The following is a 22,889-nucleotide window of genomic DNA, read 5'->3' as shown; positions in this document are numbered from 1 at the left end:
TCTCTCCCCTATCCTCTCTCTCTCCCCTATCCTCTCTCTCCCCCCTATCCTCTCCCTCCCCCCTATCCTCTCTCTCTCTCCCTTATCCTCTCTCTCTCCCCTTATCCTCTCTCCCCCTATTCTCTCTCTCTCCCCTATCCTCTCTCTCCCCCCTATCCTCTCTCTCCCCCCTACCCTCTCTCTCTCTCCCCTATCCTCTCTCTCTCCCCTATCCTCTCTCTCTCCCCTATCCTCTCTCTCTCCTATACTGAACAATCCACTTCCCTATACAATGCCTCCCTTATATCTGCTCCGGTGATCACTACTCACCCTCGCACGTTTCACATCTCAGCCCTGCATTCTAAACGCACCAGATACCTGCACCAGTGTTCACGAACTGCCGAGCGGCAGTGGAGAAGATCACGCTCTACGGTAGATTCCTCTATTTCAGCTATTATTGATATGCGGTGTATATCTAGAACTATTGAATATGAGCTAACTAGCGTCATACATTATTACTGAATTATAAATTTTAACCTTTTTTCAGACAGTATAGTTATAGACCATGTTTGCTATAAATGTTTTCTAAATTTCATGGTATGGACTCACCAATCAGGCATCCGATTTATCCGTTATTTGACTGATCATCCATATGTGAATATGTATTCTTGTCTGTAATTAAAAAAAAAATATATTTATTTTGACATAGTTCTCCAATGTATTAAATATTTGACACTACATATACTGATTCCATTTGTACATGCCTCCGCTATACAAAGCCCAGTTCATCTAAAATGATAATATATACAGTTACAGTGACTGCGCTAGTTTGCGTAATTCTATAGGTGCCTAATATGACAATTAATATGTATATGTAGATCTAATGATACTAAGCACACAGGGATAATAGTTAGGTGTTTTCAATGGATACAGTAAATACTACAACAAATCAATTGAGAAGTCACAGTACTCTCTAATTTGAGGAGTAATGTATGCAGAATATGGTACAGGGAATGGGTAGTGTATAGGAGTAATGTACGCAGAATATGGTACAGGGAATGGGTAGTGTATAGGAGTAATGTATGCGGAATATGGTACAGGGAATGGGTAGTGTATAGGAGTAATATACGCAGAATATGGTACAGGGAATGGGTAGTGTATAGGTGTAATGTACACAGGATATGGTACAGGGGATGGGTAGTGTATAGGTGTAATGTACACAGGATATGGTACAGGGGATGGGTAGTGTATAGGAGTAATGTACGCAGGATATGGTACAGGGGATGGGTAGTGTATAGGAGTAATGTACGCAGGATATGGTACAGGGAATGGGTAGTGTATAGGAGTAATATACGCAGAATATGGTACAGGGGATGGGTAGTGTATAGGAGTAATGTACGCAGGATATGGTACAGGGAATGGGTAGTGTATAGGAGTAATATACGCAGAATATGGTACAGGGAATGGGTAGTGTATAGGAGTAAAGTACGCAGGATATGGTACCGGGAATGGGTAGTGTATAGGAGTAATGTACGCGGGATATGGTACAGGGAATGGGTAGTGTATAGGAGTAATTTACGCAGGATATGGTACAGGGAATGGGTAGTGTATAGGAGTAATGTACGCAGGATATGGTACAGGGGACGGGTAGTGTATAGGAGTAATGTACGCGGAATATAGTACAGGGAATGAGTAGTGTATAGGAGTAATGTACGCAGGATACGGTACAGGGTATGGGTATAGTATAGGAGTAATGTACGCAGGATATGGTACAGGGAATGGGTAGTGTATTGGAGTAATGTACGCAGAATATGGTACAGGGAATGGGTAGTGTATAGGAGTAATGTACGCAGGATATGGTACAGGGGATGGGTAATGTACGCAGGATATGGTACAGGGAATGGGTAATGTATAGGAGTAATGTACGCAGGATATGGTACAGGGAATGGGTAGTGTATAGGAGTAATGTACGTGGGATATGGTACAGGGAATGGGTAGTGTATAGGAGTAATGTATGCAGGATATGGTACAGGGAATGGGTAGTGTATAGGAGTAATGTACGCGGGATATGGTACAGGGGATGGGTAGTGTATAGGAGTAATGTACGCAGGGTGTATAGGAGTAATGTACGCGGGATACAGTACAGGGAATGGGTAGTGTATAGGAGTAATGTATGCAAGATATGGTACAGGGGACGGGTAGTGTATAGGAGTAATGTACGCGGGATACGGTACAGGGAATGGGTAGTGTATAGGAGTAATGTACGCAGGATATGGTACAGGGAATGGGTAGTGTATAGGAGTAATGTACGTAGGATATGGTACAGGGGATGGGTAGTATATAGGAGTAATATATGCGAGATACGGTACAGGGAATGGGTTGTATATAGGAGTAATGTATGCAGGATATGGTACAGGGAATGGGTAGTGTATAGGTGTAATGTACACAGGATATTGTACAGGGGATGGGTAGTGTATAGGTGTAATGTACACAGGATATGGTACAGGGGATGGGTAGTGTATAGGAGTAATGTACGCAGGATACGGTACAGGGGATGGGTAGTGTATAGGAGTAATGTACGCAGGATACGGTACAGGGGATGGGTAGTGTATAGGAGTAATGTGCGCAGGATACGGTACAGGGAATGGGTAGTGTATAGGAGTAATGTACGCAGGATACGGTACAGGGGATGGGTAGTGTATAGGAGTAATGTACGCGGGATATGGTACAGGGAATGGGTAGTGTATAGGAGTAATGTATGCGAGATACGGTACAGGGAATGGGTAGTGTATAGGAGTAATGTACGCAGGATACGGTACAGGGGATGGGTAGTGTATAGGAGTAATGTACGCGGGATACGGTACAGGGAATGGGTAGTGTATAGGAGTAATGTACGCAGGATACGGTACAGGGAATGGGTAGTGTATAGGAGTAATGTACGCAGGATATGGTACAGGGGATGGGTAGTGTATAGGAGTAATGTATGCAGGATACGGTACAGGGGATGGGTAGTGTATAGGAGTAATGTACGCAGGATACGGTACAGGGAATGGGTAGTGTATAGGAATAATGTACACAGGATACGGTACAGGGAATGGGTAGTGTATAGGAGTAATGTACGCAGGATATGGTACAGGGGATGGGTAGTGTATAGGAGTAATGTATGCAGGATACGGTACAGGGGATGGGTAGTGTATAGGAGTAATGTATGCAGGATACGGTACAGGGAATGGGTAGTGTATAGGAATAATGTACACAGGATACGGTACAGGGAATGGGTAGTGTATAGGAGTAATGTACGCAGGATATGGTACAGGGGATGGGTAGTGTATAGGAGTAATGTACGCAGGATATGGTACAGGGGATGGGTAGTGTATAGGAGTAATGTACGCAGGATATGGTACAGGGGATGGGTAGTGTATAGGAGTAATGTATGCAGGATACAGTACAGGGAATGGGTAGTGTATAGGAGTAATGTACACAGGATACGGTACAGGGAATGGGTAGTGTATAGGAGTAATGTACACAGGATACGGTACAGGGGATGGGTAGTGTATAGGAGTAATGTATGCAGGATACGGTACAGGGGATGGGTAGTGTATAGGAGTAATGTACGCGGGATACGGTACAGGGAATGGGTAGTGTATAGGAGTAATTTACGCAGGATACGGTACAGGGGATGGGTAGTGTATAGGAGTAATGTATGCGAGATACGGTACAGGGGATGGGTAATGTATAGGAGTAATGTACGCGGGATACGGTACAGGGAATGGGTAGTATATAGGAGTAATGTACGCAGGATATGGTACAGGGAATGGGTAGTATACAGGAGTATAGGGTAAAATGAACGTAGAAAATATGGGATTAAATAGCGAACAATGGCCCTCATTCAGAGCCGCACGCTATTTGCGGTCGTTCGTTTAAAAACAAGGGGTGGCTATTTAAATGATCCGTACGCACATTGCAGTGTGTTCACACCTCTAAGTCTGAACGAACGAGCAAAACATACGCTCGTTTATTTGTTAAAAACGCCCCCTGGCCGCACGCATCCTACGTCATGTCCGCTATTTATTAGATTAATCGAGTACATCGACCAGCGTATGAACTGCTCGCTATTCTTGTGGTTGGTGTTTGCTACCACAAATTTGCGTGCAGTTCTGGCTATAAAATAACCCAGTGACGTGGTCAATGACGCTGCTGTTTTAAATATACACACCCATAAAACGCCCGTTTTGACCTTTAAGCACGCCTGCGTTCGGATCTCCACTCCCCATTTTCAAGCACCTTCCCCTGTTACCACCCACATACGCCTCATTCTGTCACTCAAAATAGCAGGCACTCGCTATATAGCGTACAAAGGATTTTCGGCCGCACTGACTGGTTCGCGCATGCGTACTAAAAAGCGTACGCATGCGCAGATGTGCAAACATCGCTCGGAACGAGCGTACTGCCGCTAACGAGCGGCTCTGAATGAGGGCCAATGTCCTCTAAATATAGGAATATATGTAAATAATATATAGTGCTGACAGATTTAATTTCCTTGGCGGGTTGCGTTCTGGAGGGGCGGCGTCCTGTGCCCTCCGGTCCGACAACGTGTGTCTTAATCAGGTTTAATTAGGCTTCTTGTGAGGTGTGGTTGGCATAGGGGTTGTCATGGAAACCGGGTGTGGTTCTAATTGGTTTCCTGTCTGACATGGTTTGCATATTGGTTGTCATGGAAACCGGATGTATTTGATTGCAGGAAAGTTTGTCTCTCCATTATTAATATTTTTGTGGTTGTCATGGACCTAATTTATTTTAGAATAAACTAATATGTAGATATTTGTGGGTCTTATTGTATGTGGCTTATTACATTATTAGTTGCTTGGTTGACGTCGTGTCCTGTCTTTGTATTATTTTTGTTTTTGTGTTTCACTTGTTACATAATTATGGTACTAAATGTGTAGGGTGGCAGTTGTACATCATGTAATGTATGTGGCTTATTACATTATTAGTTGCTTGGTTGACGTCGTGTCCTGTGTCTTTGTATTATTTTTGTTTTTGTGTTTTACTTGTTACATAACTATGGTACTAAATGTGTAGGGTGGCAGTTGTACATCACGTAATGTATGTGGCTTATTACATTATTAGTTGCTTGGTTGACGTTGTGTCCTGTGTCTTTTATTTTTGTTTTTGTGTGTCACTTGTTACATAATTATGGTACTAAATGTGTAGGGTGGCAGTTGTACATCACGTAATTTATGTGGCTCATTACTGGGGATATCTCTCTGTACCTCTGTCTCCTTTGCTTCTTCATGTGGTGTTTAATGATGACTATGGTGATTTGGTGGTTTAATCGTGTATTTACTAGCGCTGTGTTGTGATTGTATAAGGCACATGTTCGGTATTACAGAGGGTCTCGTTGTAGATATGGGCTCCTCTTTGGGGTTTGCTTGTCCATTACAATAGTTATTGAGATGAGCCCTGTTATTTAGGCCTGGTAAGTGGCTAATAATGGCTTTAACTTCATTATCTATATTTAGTCCATCTGGGGTCTATTTTGAGGGTGAAGATCCACTTAAATTATTCCTTATGTAGAACTAGGTACATGTTTTATGCCTATGATGCTTAGTCCTGATGGGTTTTTGTCATGTTTGAGTGGGAAATGGTTGGATAAACTGGGGGATTCTAAGCGAATGTTCCGCACATGTTTTGCCATCCTGATTTTAAGTTGTCTTTTTGTTCTCCCTACATATTGAAGGCCACAGGGGCATTCCGCTAAGTAAATGACCCCTGTGCTAGCACATGTGATGTGTTCCCTAATTGTGAATTCTTGTTGGTTTAGATAGAAATGTTCTGATGCTTTTGGTTGTAGGTGTGCCTGTGTGGCATGTCAGACAGTTACCGCAGGGGAAGAAACCCCCTCCTGGTGGTAAATCCATAATGGTCCTTCGTTTTGACTCCTTAGCAGTATGTGATTTTGTTTAGTGTCCTGGTCAGGGCTGGTGCTTTTCTGAAAATGAGTTCTGGTCTGTTTGGGAGAATTTCTGGGTTTATCATCCTGTAATAGAATGTGCCAGTGTCTGGTGAGTATCTTACGTAACATATCGGAGCGTCTGCTGTATTGTGTTACCAGACAGGTTTTCATTGGTAGTTGTTGGTTTTGATTTTGGTTGTAGCAGTGTCTCTCTGTCTGCCGATCTGGCATTTTCGTATATGCTTCCTCTACTTAGTGTTGTATTTTTTCTCATTGAATTGTTTTGTCATTGTTGTTGCTTGTTCTGTGTAATCTCTATCTTGTGTACAGTTTCGTATGATTCTTGTGATGCAACTTTTAGGAATGCTGGTCAGAGAGTTAGGGTTATGTGTCCACTGGTAGATAGAATGAAGCTGTCAACATCAACAGGTATTTGGAATGTTCTGGTGTGTATCTTATTGTATTCAATAAATATTGTAAGGTCCAAGAAATTCACTTGCTTTTGCCTATGTTCTGTTGTGAATATCAGTCCTCTATTATTGTTGTTGATGTGGGTCAGAAAAGCTTTGAGTGAGTTGACATCCCCCTTCCAGATGAATATGACATCGTCTATTTAGCAGCACCAGAGGACTAGATTTGCGTCCAGCTCCCGCATGTTCTAGCCACTCATGAACAGATTTGCATAGCTCGGCTCAAATCTAGTCCCCATAGCGGTGCCCCTGGTCTGGTGAAAAAAACGGATGTCAAACCATACATTGTTATGTTGCAATATGAACTTAATACCTTCGACTATGAAGTCTACTTGGTCTATGGGGCATACTCAATTGGGCGCGAGGTTTAGTGAGACTAAATCCTTGTGCCCAATTTCGGAATTCCACGGGTATGCACGCTCCCGATACCCAAGGGATTCAATTTTAAAAATAGTGGATGCGAGGTTTTCATCATTGTAAACCTCGTGCCGCGTAAAATTAATGAACAAAAACAAAACACTTACCTGTGCGGTGTTCTTCACAGCTCCCGGTGGCTTCCCCTATCTCTTCTTACTGGAGAGGGGGCTGCTGGGAGAGTCGGGGAATGGTGGGAGGGGCAAGGGCTGCTGGGAGTCTCGGGGAATGGTGGGAGGGGCAAGGGCTGCTGGGAGATGTAGTTCTCCCAGCGCCCATTTCAGAGGGGCCACAGTGAGACTGGGGTAGGCACACTGACATTGGGACACACACACAACACTCATACACACTTGCATACAGCACACACTCATACACACATACAGCACACACTCATAGACACTTACATACAGCACACACTCATACACAGTTACATACAGCACACACTCATACACACATACAGCACACACACACTTATAGACACTTACATACAGCACACACTCATACACACATACAGCACACACTCATAGACACTTACATACAGCACACACTCATACACAGTTACATACAGCACACACTCATACACACATACAGCACACACACACTCATACACACTTACATACAGCACACAATCATACACACATACAGCACACACTCATAGACACTTACATACAGCACACACTCATAGACACTTACATACAGCACACACTCATACACACATAGAGCACACACTCATACACAGTTACATACAGCACACACTCAGACACTTACATACAGCACACACTCATACACACATACAGCACACACTCATAGACACTTACATACAGCACACACTCATACACACTTACATACAGCACACAATCATACACACATACAGCACACACTCATAGACACTTACATACAGCACACACTCATACACAGTTACATACAGCACACACTCATACACACATACAGCACACACTCATAGACACTTAGATACAGCACACACTCATACACAGTTACATACAGCACACAATCATACACAGTTACATACAGCGCACACTCATACACACATACAGCACACACTCATAAACATTTACATACAGCACACACTCATACACAGTTACATACAGCACACACTCATAGACACTTACATACAGCACACACTAATACACACATAGAGCACACACTCATAGACACTTAGATACAGCACACACTCATACACAGTTACATACAGCACACACTCATAGACACTTACATACAGCACACACTCATACACACATAGAGCACACACTCATACAGTTACATACAGCCCACACTCATACACACATACAGCACACACTCATAGACACTTACATACAGCACACACTCATACACACATACAGCACACACTCATACACACATAGAGCACACACACACACTCATACACAGTTACATACAGCATACACTCATACACACATACAGCACACACTCATACACACATACAGCACACATTCATACACACATACAGCACACACTCAGACACTTACATACAGCACACACTCATACACACATACAGCACACACTCATAGACACTTACATACAGCACACATTCATAGAAACTTACATACAGCACACACTCATACACACATACAGCACACACTCATACACACATACAGCACACACTCATACACACATACAGCACACACTCATAGACACTTACATACAGCACACACTCATACACAGTTACATACAGCACACAATCATACACAGTTACATACAGCACACACTCATACACACATACAGCACACACTCATACACACATACAGCACACACTCATACACAGTTACATACAGCACACACTCATACACACATACAGCACACACTCATAGACACTTACATACAGCACACACTCATACACAGTTACATACAGCACACACTCATACACACATAGAGCACACACTCATACACAGTTACATACAGCACACACTCATACACAGTTACATACAGCACACACTCATACACACATACAGCACACACACACTCATACACACTTACATACAGCACACACTCATACACACATACAGCACACACTCATAGACAGTTACATACAGCACACACTCATACAGTTACATACAGCACACACTCATACACAGTTACATACAGCACACAATCATACACAGTTACATACAGCACACACTCATAGACACATAGAGCACACACTCATACACAGTTACATACAGCACACACTCAGACACTTACATACAGCACACACTCATAGACACTTACATACAGCACACACTCATAGACACTTACATACAGCACACACACAATCATACACAGCTACATACAGCACACACTCATACACACATAGAGCACACACTCATACACACATAGAGCACACACTCATACACAGTTACATACAGCACACACTCAGACACTTACATACAGCACACACTCATACACACATAGAGCACACACTCATACACAGTTACATACAGCACACACTCATAGACACAGAGCACACACTCATAGACACTTACATACAGCACACACACATACACAGTTACATACAGCACACACTCATAGACACTTACATACAGCACACACACACTCATAGAGACATACAGCACACACTCACTCATAGACACTTACAGAACACACACACACACACACACTCATACACACATACATACAGCACACACTCATACACACATACAGCACACACACACTCATAGACACTTATATACAGCACACACTCAGACACTTACATACAGCACACACACACTCATAGACACTTACATACAGCACACACTCATACACACATACAGCACACACTCATACACACATACAGCACACACTCATACACACATAGAGCACACACTCATACACACATAGAGCACACACTGATAGACACTTACATACAGCACACACACTCATAGACACTTACATACAGCACACACTCATAGACACATACAGCACACACACACTCATAGACACTTACATACAGCACACACTCATACACACATACAGCACACACTCATACACACATAGAGCACACGCTCATAGACACTTACATACAGCAAACACACACTCATAGACACTTACATACAGCACACACTCATACACAGTTACATACAGCACACACACTGACACACTCATACACAGTTACATAGAGCACACACTCATACACAGTTACATAGAGCACACACTCATAGACACTTACATACAGCACACACTCATAGACACTTACATACAGCACACACACACTCATACACAGTTACATACAGCACACACACTGACACACTCATACACAGTTACATACAGCACACACACACTCATAGACACTTACATACAGCACACACTCATACATAGTTACATACAGCACACACACACTCATAGACACTTACATACAGCACACACTCATACACACATACAGCACACACTCATACACACATACAGCACACACACATAGACACTTACATACTGCACACATTCATAGACACTTACATACAGCACAGACTCATACACACATACAGCACACACTCCTACACACATACAGCACACACTCATACACACATACAGCACACACTCATAGACACTTACATACAGCAAACACACACTCATAGACACTTACATACAGCACACACTCATACACAGTTACATACAGCACACACACTGACACACTCATACACAGTTACATAGAGCACACACTCATACACAGTTACATAAAGCACACACTCATAGACACTTACATACAGCACACACTCATAGACACTTACATAGAGCACACACACACTCATACACAGTTACATACAGCACACACACTGACACACTCATACACAGTTACATACAGCACACACACACTCATAGACACTTACATACAGCACACACTCATACACAGTTACATACAGCACACACACACTCATAGACACTTACATACAGCACACACTCATACACAGTTACATACAGCACACACACTCACAGACACTTACATACAGCACACACACACTCAGACACTTACATACAGCACACTCACATAGACACTTACATACAGCACACACTCATAGACACTTACATACAGCACACACTCATACACAAATACAGTACACACTCATACAGTTACATACAGCACACACTCATACACAGTTACATACAGCACACACTCATAGACACTTACATACAGCACACACTCATACACACTTACATACAGCACACACTCATACACAGTTACATACAGCACACACACACTCATAGACACTTACATACAGCACACACACACTCATAGACACTTACATACAGCACACACTCATAGACACTTACATACAGCACACACTCATAGACACTTACATACAGCACACACTCATACACACTTACATACAGCACACACTCATACACACATACAGCACACACTCATAGACACTTACATACAGCACACACTCATAGACACTTACATACAGCACACACACACTCATAGACACTTACATACAGCACACACTCATAGACACATACATACAGCATACACACACTCATAGACACTTACATACAGCACACACACACTCATAGACACATACATACAGCACACACACACTCAGACACTTACATACAGCAAACACACACTCATACACACATACATACAGCACACACTCATACACACTTACATACAGCACACACACACTCATAGACACTTACATACAGCACACACTCATACACAGTTACATACAGCACACACACTGACACACTCATACACAGTTACATAGAGCACACACTCATACACAGTTACATAGAGCACACACTCATAGACACTTACATACAGCACACACTCATAGACACTTACAAACAGCACACACACACTCATACACAGTTACATACAGCACACACACTGACACACTCATACACAGTTACATACAGCACACACACAGTCATAGACACTTACATACAGCACACACTCATACACAGTTACATACAGCACACACACACTCACAGACACTTACATACAGCACACACATAGACACTTACATACAGCACACACTCATAGACACTTACATACAGCACACACTCATACACACATACAGCACACACTCATACACAGTTACATACAGCACACACTCATACACAGTTACATACAGCACACACTCAGACACTTACATACAGCACACACTCATACACACATACATACAGCACACACTCATAGACACTTACATACAGCACACACTCATACACACATACAGCACACACTCAATGACACTTACATACAGGACACACTCATACACACATACATACAGCACACACTCATACACATATACAGCACACTCATAGACACTTACATACAGCACACACTCATACACACATACATACAGCACACACTCATAGACACTTACATACAGCACACACTCATAGACACTTACATACAGCACACACACACTCATACACAGTTACATACAGCACACACTCATACACAGTTACATACAGCACACACTCATATACAGTTACATACAGCACACACACACTCATAGACACATACAGCACACACTCACTCATACACTTACAGCACAAACACACACTCATACACACATACATACAGCACACACACACTCATAAACACTTACATACAGCACACACACACTCATAGACACTTACATACAGCACACACTCATAGACACTTACATACAGCACACACACACTCATAGACACTTACATACAGCACACACTCATACACACATACAGCACACACTCATACACACATACAGCACACACTCATACACACATACAGCACACACTCATAGACACTTACGTACAGCAAACACACACTCATAGACACTTACATACAGCACACACTCATACACAGTTACATACAGCACACACACTGACACACTCATACACAGTTACATAGAGCACACACTCATACACAGTTACATAGAGCACACACTCATAGACACTTACATACAGCACACACTCATAGACACTTACAAACAGCACACACACTCATACACACAGTTACATACAGCACACACACACTCATAGACACTTACATACAGCACACACTCATACACAGTTACATACAGCACACACACACTCAGACACTTACATACAGCACACACTCATACACAGTTACATACAGCACACACACTCACAGACACTTACATACAGCACACACACACTCATAGACAATTACATACAGCACACACACATAGACACTTACATACAGCACACACTCATAGACACTTACATACAGCACACAGACACTCATAGACACTTACATACAGCACACACTCATACACAGTTACATACAGCACACACTCATACACAGTTACATACAGCACACACTCATATACAGTTACATACAGCACACACACACTCATAGACACATACAGCACACACTCACTCATACACTTACAGCACACACACACACTCATACACACAAACATACAGCACACACACACTCATAGACACTTACATACAGCACACACACACTCATAGACACTTACATACAGCACACACTCATAGACACTTACATACAGCACACACACACTCATAGACACTTACATACAGCACACACTCATACACACATACAGCACACACTCATACACACATAGAGCACACACTCATAGACACTTACGTACAGCAAACACACACTCATAGACACTTACATACAGCACACACTCATACACAGTTACATACAGCACACACACTGACACACTCATACACAGTTACATAGAGCACACACTCATACACAGTTACATAGAGCACACACTCATAGACACTTACATACAGCACACACTCATAGACACTTACAAACAGCACACACACTCATACACACAGTTACATACAGCACACACACTGACACACTCATACACAGTTACATACAGCACACACACACTCATAGACACTTACATACAGCACACACTCATACACAGTTACATACAGCACACACACACTCAGACACTTACATACAGCACACACTCATACACAGTTACATACAGCACACACACACTCACAGACACTTACATACAGCACACACACACTCATAGACAATTACATACAGCACACACACATAGACACTTACATACAGCACACACTCATAGACACTTACATACAGCACACAGACACTCATAGACACTTACATACAGCACACACTCATACACAGTTACATACAGCACACACTCATACACAGTTACATACAGCACACACTCATATACAGTTACATACAGCACACACTCACTCATACACTTACAGCACACACACACACTCATACACACATACATACAGCACACACACACTCATAGACACTTACATACAGCACACACACACTCATAGACACTTACATACAGCACACACTCATAGACACTTACATACAGCACACACACACTCATAGACACTTACATACAGCACACACTCATACACACATACAGCACACACTCATACACACATAGAGCACACACTCATAGACACTTACGTACAGCAAACACACACTCATAGACACTTACATACAGCACACACTCATACACAGTTACATACAGCACACACACTGACACACTCATACACAGTTACATAGAGCACACACTCATACACAGTTACATAGAGCACACACTCATAGACACTTACATACAGCACACACTCATAGACACTTACAAACAGCACACACACACTCATACACACAGTTACATACAGCACACACACACTCATAGACACTTACATACAGCACACACTCATACACACATACAGCACACACTCATACACACATACAGCACACACTCATACACACATACAGCACACACTCATAGACACTTACGTACAGCAAACACACACTCATAGACACTTACATACAGCACACACTCATACACAGTTACATACAGCACACACACTGACACACTCATACACAGTTACATAGAGCACACACTCATACACAGTTACATAGAGCACACACTCATAGACACTTACATACAGCACACACTCATAGACACTTACAAACAGCACACACAATCATACACACAGTTACATACAGCACACACACTGACACACTCATACACAGTTACATACAGCACACACACACTCATAGACACTTACATACAGCACACACTCATACATAGTTACATACAGCACACACACACTCAGACACTTACATACAGCACACACTCATACACAGTTACATACAGCACACACACACTCACAGACACTTACATACAGCACACACACATAGACACTTACATACAGCACACACTCATAGACACTTACATACAGCACACAGACACTCATAGACACTTACATACAGCACACACTCATACACAGTTACATACAGCACACACTCATACACAGTTACATACAGCACACACTCATATACAGTTACATACAGCACACACACACTCATAGACACATACAGCACACACTCACTCATACACTTACAGCACACACACACACTCATACACACATACATACAGCACACACACACTCATAGACACTTACATACAGCACACACACACTCATAGACACTTACATACAGCACACACTCATAGACACTTACATACAGCACACACACACTCATAGACACTTACATACAGCACACACTCATACACACATACAGCACACACTCATACACACATAGAGCACACACTCATAGACACTTACGTACAGCAAACACACACTCATAGACACTTACATACAGCACACACTCATACACAGTTACATACAGCACACACACTGACACACTCATACACAGTTACATAGAGCACACACTCATACACAGTTACATAGAGCACACACTCATAGACACTTACATACAGCACACACTCATAGACACTTACAAACAGCACACACACACTCATACACACAGTTACATACAGCACACACACACTCATAGACACTTACATACAGCACACACTCATACACAGTTACATACAGCACACACACTCACAGACACTTACATACAGCACACACACACTCATAGACACTTACATACAGCACACTCACATAGACACTTACATACAGCACACACTCATAGACACTTACATACAGCACACACTCATACACAAATACAGTACACACTCATACAGTTACATACAGCACACACTCATACACAGTTACATACAGCACACACTCATAGACACTTACATACAGCACACACTCATACACACTTACATACAGCACACACTCATACACAGTTACATACAGCACACACACACTCATAGACACTTACATACAGCACACACACACTCATAGACACTTACATACAGCACACACTCATAGACACTTACATACAGCACACACTCATAGACACTTACATACAGCACACACTCATACACACATACAGCACACACTCATAGACACTTACATACAGCACACACTCATAGACACTTACATACAGCACACACACACTCATAGACACTTACATACAGCACACACTCATAGACACATACATATAGCACACACACACTCATAGACACATACATACAGCACACACACACTCATAGACACATACATACAGCACACACACACTCAGACACTTACATACAGCACACACACACTCATACACACTTACATACAGCACACACACACTCATAGACACTTACATACAGCACACACTCATACACAGTTACATACAGCACACACACTGACACACTCATACACAGTTACATAGAGCACACACTCATACACAGTTACATAGAGCACACACTCATAGACACTTACATACAGCACACACTCATAGACACTTACAAACAGCACACACACACTCATACACAGTTACATACAGCACACACACTGACACACTCATACACAGTTACATACAGCACACACACACTCATACACAGTTACATACAGCACACACTCATACACAGACACTTACATACAGCACACACACACTCATAGACACTTACATACAGCACACACTCATACACACATACAGCACACACTCATACACAGTTACATACAGCACACACTCATACACAGTTACATACAGCACACACTCAGACACTTACATACAGCACACACTCATACACACATACATACAGCACACACTCATAGACACTTACATACAGCACACACTCATACACACATACAGCACACACTCATTGACACTTACATACAGCACACACACACTCATAGACAATTACATACAGCACACACTCATAGACACTTACATACAGCACACACTCATACACAGTTACATACAGCACACACTCATACACACATACAGCACACACACACTCATACACACTTACATACAGCACACAATCATACACACATACAGCACACACTCATACACACATACATACAGCACACACACACTCATAGACACTTACATACAGCACACACTCATACACACATACAGCACACACTCAATGACACTTACATACAGGACACACTCGTACACACATACATACAGCACACACTCATACACATATACAGCACACTCATAGACACTTACATACAGCACACACTCATACACACATACATACAGCACACACTCATAGACACTTACATACAGCACACACTCATAGACACTTACATACAGCACACACACACTCATACACAGTTACCTACAGCACACACTCATACACAGTTACATACAGCACACACTCATATACAGTTACATACAGCACACACACACTCATAGACACATACAGCACACACTCACTCATACACTTACAGCAGAAACACACACTCATACACACATACATACAGCACACACACACTCATAAACACTTACATACAGCACACACACACTCATAGACACTTACATACAGCACACACTCATAGACACTTACATACAGCACACACACACTCATAGACACTTACATACAGCACACACTCATACACACATACAGCACACACTCATACACACATACAGCACACACTCATACACACATACAGCACACACTCATAGACACTTACGTACAGCAAACACACACTCATAGACACTTACATACAGCACACACTCATACACAGTTACATACAGCACACACACTGACACACTCATACACAGTTACATAGAGCACACACTCATACACAGTTACATAGAGCACACACTCATAGACACTTACATACAGCACACACTCATAGACACTTACAAACAGCACACACACTCATACACACAGTTACATACAGCACACACACTGACACACTCATACACAGTTACATACAGCACACACACACTCATAGACACTTACATACAGCACACACTCATACACAGTTACATACAGCACACACACACACTCAGACACTTACATACAGCACACACTCATACACAGTTACATACAGCACACACACACTCACAGACACTTACATACAGCACACACACACTCATAGACAATTACATACAGCACACACACATAGACACTTACATACAGCACACACTCATAGACACTTACATACAGCACACAGACACTCATAGACACTTACATACAGCACACACTCATACACAGTTACATACAGCACACACTCATACACAGTTACATACAGCACACACTCATATACAGTTACATACAGCACACACACACTCATAGACACATACAGCACACACTCACTCATACACTTACAGCACACACACACACTCATACACACATACATACAGCACACACACACACTCATAGACACTTACATACAGCACACACACACTCATAGACACTTACATACAGCACACACTCATAGACACTTACATACAGCACACACACACTCATAGACACTTACATACAGCACACACTCATACACACATACAGCACACACTCATACACACATAGAGCACACACTCATAGACACTTACGTACAGCAAACACACACTCATAGACACTTATATACAGCACACACTCATACACAGTTACATACAGCACACACACTGACACACTCATACACAGTTACATAGAGCACACACTCATACACAGTTACATAGAGCACACACTCATAGACACTTACATACAGCACACACTCATAGACACTTACAAACAGCACACACACACTCATACACACAGTTACATACAGCACACACACACTCATAGACACTTACATACAGCACACAGTCATACACAGTTACATACAGCACACACACTCACAGACACTTACATACAGCACACACACACTCATACACAGTTACATACAGCACACACACTCACAGACACTTACATACAGCACACACACACTCATAGACACTTACATACAGCACACTCACATAGACACTTACATACAGCACACACTCATAGACACTTACATACAGCACACACTCATACACAAATACAGTACACACTCATACAGTTACATACAGCACACACTCATACACAGTTACATACAGCACACACTCATAGACACTTACATACAGCACACACTCATACACACTTACATACAGCACACACTCATACACAGTTACATACAGCACACACACACTCATAGACACTTACATACAGCACACACACACTCATAGACACTTACATACAGCACACACTCATAGACACTTACATACAGCACACACTCATAGACACTTACATACAGCACACACTCATACACACATACAGCACACACTCATAGACACTTACATACAGCACACACTCATAGACACTTACATACAGCACACACACACTCATAGACACTTACATACAGCACACACTCATAGACACATACATACAGCACACACACACTCATAGACACATACATACAGCACACACACACTCATAGACACATACATACAGCACACACACACTCAGACACTTACATACAGCACACACACTCATACACACTTACATACAGCACACACACACTCATACACACTTACATACAGCACACACTCATACACAGTTACATACAGCACACACACTGACACACTCATACACAGTTACATAGAGCACACACTCATACACAGTTACATAGAGCACACACTCATAGACACTTACATACAGCACACACTCATAGACACTTACAAACAGCACACACACACTCATACACAGTTACATACAGCACACACACTGACACACTCATACACAGTTACATACAGCACACACACACTCATACACAGTTACATACAGCACACACTCATACACAGACACTTACATACAGCACACACACACTCATAGACAATTACATACAGCACACACTCATAGACACTTACATACAGCACACACTCATACACAGTTACATACAGCACACACACACTCATACACAGTTACATACAGCACACACTCATACACAGACACTTACATACAGCACACACACACTCATAGACACTTACATACAGCACACACTCATACACAGTTACATACAGCACACACACACTCATACACAGTTACATACAGCACACACTCATACACAGACACTTACATACAGCACACACACACTCATAGACAATTACATACAGCACACACTCATAGACACTTACATACAGCACACACTCATACACACATACAGCACACACTCATACACAGTTACATACAGCACACACTCATACACAGTTACATACAGCACACACTCAGACACTTACATACAGCACACACTCATACACACATACATACAGCACACACTCATAGACACTTAAATACAGCACACACTCATACACACATACAGCACACACTCATTGACACTTACATACAGCACACACACACTCATAGACAATTACATACAGCACACACTCATAGACACTTACATACAGCACACACTCATACACAGTTACATACAGCACACACTCATACACACATACAGCACACACACACTCATACACACTTACATACAGCACACAATCATACACACATACAGCACACACTCATAGACACTTACATACAGCACACACTCATAGACACTTACATACAGCACACACTCATACACACATAGAGCACACACTCATACACAGTTACATACAGCACACACTCAGACACTTACATACAGCACACACTCATACACACATACAGCACACACTCATAGACACTTACATACAGCACACACTCATACACACTTACATACAGCACACAATCATACACACATACAGCACACACTCATAGACACTTACATACAGCAAACACTCATACACAGTTACATACAGCACACACTCATACACACATACAGCACACACTCATAGACACTTAGATACAGCACACACTCATACACAGTTACATACAGCACACAATCATACACAGTTACATACAGCACACACTCATAGACACTTACATACAGCACACACTCATAGACACTTACATACAGCACACACTAATACACACATAGAGCACACACTCATAAACATTTACATACAGCACACACTCATACACAGTTACATACAGCACACACTCATAGACACTTACATACAGCACACACTAATACACACATAGAGCACACACTCATAGACACTTAGATACAGCACACACTCATACACAGTTACATACAGCACACACTCATAGACACTTACATACAGCACACACTCATACACACATAGAGCACACACTCATACACAGTTACATACAGCCCACACTCATACACACATACAGCACACACTCATAGACACTTACATACAGCACACACTCATACACACATACAGCACACACTCATACACACATAGAGCACACACACACACTCATACACAGTTACATACAGCATACACTCATACACACATAGCACACACTCATACACACATACAGCACACACTCATACACACATACAGCACACATTCATACACACATACAGCACACACTCAGACACTTACATACAGCACACACTCATACACACATACAGCACACACTCATAGACACTTACATACAGCACACATTCATAGAAACTTACATACAGCACACACTCATACACACATACAGCACACACTCATACACACATACAGCACACACTCATACACACATACAGCACACACTCATAGACACTTACATACAGCACACAATCATACACAGTTACATACAGCACACACTCATACACACATACAGCACACACTCATACACACATACAGCACACACTCATACACAGTTACATACAGCACACACTCATACACACATACAGCACACACTCATAGACACTTACATACAGCACACACTCATACACAGTTACATACAGCACACACTCATACACACATAGAGCACACACTCATACACAGTTACATACAGCACACACTCATACACAGTTACATACAGCACACACTCATACACACATACAGCACACACACACACTCATACACACTTACATACAGCACACACTCATACACACATACAGCACACACTCATAGACAGTTACATACAGCACACACTCATACAGTTACATACAGCACACAATCATACACAGTTACATACAGCACACACTCATACACAGTTACATACAGCACACAATCATACACAGTTACATACAGCACACACTCATAGACACATAGAGCACACACTCATACACAGTTACATACAGCACACACTCAGACACTTACATACAGCACACACTCATACACACATACAGCACACACTCATAGACACTTACATACAGCACACACTCATAGACACTTACATACAGCACACACACAATCATACACAGTTACATACAGCACACACTCATACACACATACAGCACACACTCATACACACATAGAGCACACACTCATACACAGTTACATACAGCACACACTCAGACACTTACATACAGCACACACTCATACACACATAGAGCACACACTCATACACAGTTACATACAGCACACACTCATAGACACAGAGCACACACTCATAGACACTTACATACAGCACACACACATACACAGTTACATACAGCACACACTCATAGACACTTACATACAGCACACACACACTCATAGAGACATACAGCACACACTCACTCATAGACACTTACAGAACACACACACACACACACACTCATACACACATACAGCACACACACACTCATAGACACTTATATACAGCACACACTCAGACACTTACATACAGCACACACACACTCATAGACACTTACATACAGCACACACTCATACACGCATACAGCACACACTCATACACACATACAGCACACACTCATACACACATAGAGCACACACTCATACACACATAGAGCACACACTGATAGACACTTACATACAGCACACACACTCATAGACACTTACATACAGCACACACTCATAGACACATACAGCACACACACACTCATAGACA

The 22,889-nt window shown here is 42.1% G+C and overlaps 1 long non-coding RNA gene across 1 annotated transcript in view; it reads right to left on the bottom strand.

Annotated features, from left to right (window-relative positions):
* Positions 1-245: 245 nt before the first annotated feature.
* LOC148431160 (uncharacterized) overlaps positions 246-22,889 on the bottom strand; it is a 206,221-nt gene continuing 183,577 nt past the window's right edge. The window contains exon 3 of the long non-coding RNA XR_015877253.1: positions 246-651. This is a non-coding gene — a long non-coding RNA (uncharacterized LOC148431160). The remainder of the gene's footprint in view (positions 652-22,889) is intronic.

Source organism: Taudactylus pleione, unplaced genomic scaffold, assembly GCF_031769625.1.
Source record: "Taudactylus pleione unplaced genomic scaffold, aTauple2 ptg002747l, whole genome shotgun sequence".
Taxonomy (NCBI): domain Eukaryota; kingdom Metazoa; phylum Chordata; class Amphibia; order Anura; family Myobatrachidae; genus Taudactylus; species Taudactylus pleione.
The sequence above is the reverse complement of the archived record's forward strand: the minus strand, read 5'-3'. Positions and strand labels throughout refer to the sequence as shown.